Source organism: Bison bison, unplaced genomic scaffold (genome assembly GCF_000754665.1).
Source record: "Bison bison bison isolate TAMUID 2011002044 unplaced genomic scaffold, Bison_UMD1.0 scf7180017864519, whole genome shotgun sequence".
NCBI classification, from domain to species: domain Eukaryota; kingdom Metazoa; phylum Chordata; class Mammalia; order Artiodactyla; family Bovidae; genus Bison; species Bison bison.
This window is the reverse complement of record NW_011495072.1, coordinates 963,834-966,959: the sequence shown is the minus strand read 5'-3', so window position 1 is coordinate 966,959 and position 3,126 is coordinate 963,834. Positions and strand designations below refer to the sequence as shown.

Sequence of the window (3,126 nt, the reverse complement as noted above, 5' to 3'; positions counted from 1 at the left end):
AGGCTCCTCCGCCCATGGGATTTTCCAGGCAAGAGTACTGGAGTGGGGTGCCATTGCCTTCTCCAGAGGGAAGGGTAGTCTTTTATAAATGGTGCTGAGTCAACTTGTCATCCGTATGAAGAAACACTATCAACAAAAATTAACTGAAAATGGAACACAAAATGTAAAGTTAAATGGTGAAATGTCTAGCTTCACAAAGCATTCTTAAATATTACACAAAAAGAATGACTCTCAAAAGTAAAAATTGATAAACTGGACTTTGTTCTTATCTTGTTGCCCTTTTTTTTTAAACTGGATTGTTTCATTGAGTATAAGTTCTTTAATGCTGGAAAAAGTCTGTCAGATATGTTTTGCAGGTATTTTCTCTCAGTCTCTGACTTGCCTATTAAAGCAAAAGTTTTTAATTTGAATAAAGTCCAGTATATCAAGTTTTACTTTTGAGAGTCATGCTTTTCACGTAATATTTAAGAATGCTTTGCCATACTAGAAATTTCACTTTTTAACTTTACATTTTGTGTCCCATTTTCAGTTAATTTTTGTTGATAGTGTTTTTCATATGGATGACAAGTTGACTCAGCGCCATTTATAGAAGATTAGCCTTCCCTCACTATTTGCTGTTATGTCTTTTTTGTCCATCATGTGACTGTGTATGTATGACTGTTTCTGGGCTCTGTGTGCTCTTCTATTGATCTTTCTATTCTTGTACCAATACCATATTTTCTTAATTATTGTTTACAGAAAATCTTTATTTGGGAATGTTAAATCTTCAAACTTTTTTTTAAAGATTGCTTTGGTTTTCTAGGTCCTTGGAATTTTCATATAATTTTAATTCCACATAATTGAATTTCTGTCCCAATTTTAGAATTAAAATGTCAGTTTCCACAAATAAATCCTTATGCTCACTGTTCAGAGTTCTCTCTTATCATCAGGATAAGCTTGAATCAGCCCTCAGAAGGTTGTCTAATAGACATGGAATCAGAGCCCAGGAATATTTTAATCCAGCCAGTCACATTTTCCCCTTCTCTTCCTCAGTCCCTCTTCTGCTCCTCCCTAGTTGTGTCTATGTTATTAAAGCTAATTTTCATTTATACTCATGACATTTCAGGAAGATCCTGAGTGGTCATCACGAATGGTATACAGCAACTTTCAATTTCCCTTATTCCCATGGTCTGCAAAAAAGGAAAAGCTGTAAAACCCAAAGAAGTCTTTTTTGATGGTCTGAACAGAAGAAGTTTAGAGGAGGAATAATTCCAACTTAACATGTTAACTCCTTTCACAAGCAGACCTTACGTTTGAGGAAATTTAATGAAAAATATAAATTTTTCTTTTTTTTTTGGCCACACAGTGCTACATGCAAGATCACAGTTCTCCAACCTGGGATCAAACCCATCCTTCCCCCCAAAAGTGGAAGTGTGGTGCCCCAACCACTGAACTGCAAGGGAAGTCCTGTAAACTATAGAATTTAAGGATCCACAATCAATAAGAATGTTCCCTGGCTTATTTGAGGGACTTGGTCTCCAAGTCACTGAAAAGACCAGACTTGGAGCATGTGAGGAAAGGAGTAAGGAAATCAGATCTTGACAGGCCTGAGTTTAAGGACATAAAGGTCATTCTGATGGCACAGAGAAAAGGAAGGAGGTCCTAAAAAAGAATTTTCTTTTCTTCACAGCTATTAATAGCTATAAATATCAGTGGATCCCTTCTCTTAGCAACCAAGAGTACTTATAAAGCCATGAAAGCAAAATCTTGTTCACCCTCATGATCATTTCAACCCAATTTCTAAGATAATCTGTTAGTAATATTTACCCTTCCCTGAAACAATGAAGGGTTGTTTGTGCTAATAGTAGCTTTTAAAAACGTAAATATTTGCATTCATATTAAATCTGATAGAAACGGTAATTCAAGAGGAAAACATACAAAATACACATGCTTTCATTTTCCAATCAGTTGCCTGAAGTGACCTCTAAAAATGATACACTCTTTACTTGACCCAGAAAACCTCACAAAATCATGCAGATCAAGAGGTTCAGATCTTTGTGTTCACTTTAAGAACATTCATCAAACTGCCCAGGCCATTAAGGGTGTGCATATCCAAAAAGCCACCAAGTATCTGAAGGAGGTCACTTTAAAGAAGCAATGTATACCATTCCATCATTACAATGGTGGAGTTGGTAGGTGTGCACAGGCCAAACAGTGGGGCTGGACACAGGGTCAGTGGCCCAAAAAGAGTGTGGAAGTTTTACTACACATGCTCAAAAATGCAGAGAGTAATCCTGAACTTGAGGGCTTAGATGTAGATTCTCTGGTCATTGAGCACATCCAGGTGAACAAAGCCCGCAGGACTTCCAGAGCTCATGGTCGGATCAACCCATACATGAGCTCTCCTTGCCACATGGAGGTGACCCTTACTGAAAAAGAACAGATTTTTTTCTAAACCAGAAGAGGAGATTGCACAGAACAAAAAGATATCCCAGAAGAAACTGAAGATACAAATGCCAGGAATAAATGCCACAAAAAATTAATGCAAATAAAAGTAAAACCCCAAATACACATGCTTCACCTTGTACCTCCATTTTCTGCAAGGTGCCTTTTTAGAAAGAACAGCATTAGCAGGAAAGAATGCCCATCCCCTATTTGGTTCACACTTCCCTTGGGCTTTTTCTTCTTTAGCTTCTCCTTCAGCCTTTCTCTTGGGCTTGGTGATTTCAGCAGGGCTGAGATGCAGTACAAGGGGGGGCTGTGGTGGTGATCGAGGGGTTGCTATTATTTCCTCTCTCATACCTATGCTGCCTTAAAATTAGTTACCTCCACGTTCTTTGGAATCTGGAATACTCTGTGGAAAATGTTTAGATTTTCTGTTTTAAAAACATAGCTGAGTCATATGGCAGTTCTATTTCCAGTTTTTTAAGGAATCTCCACACTGTTCTCCATAGTAGCTGTACCAGTTTGCATTCCCACCAACACTGTAAGAGGGTTCCCTTTTCTCCACACCCTCTCCAGCATTTATTGCTTGTAGACTTTTGGATTGCAGCCATTCTGACTGGTGTGAAATGGTACCTCATTGTGGTTTTGATTTGCATTTCTCTGATAATGAGTGATGTTGAGCATCTTTTCATGTGTTTGTTA

The 3,126-nt window shown here is 37.9% G+C and overlaps 1 pseudogene; it reads left to right on the top strand.

Moving 5' to 3' along the window:
• The first annotated feature begins 1,771 nt into the window (after positions 1–1,771).
• On the top strand, positions 1,772–2,522 carry LOC104981754 (annotated as a pseudogene).
• Positions 2,523–3,126: the final 604 nt, after the last annotated feature.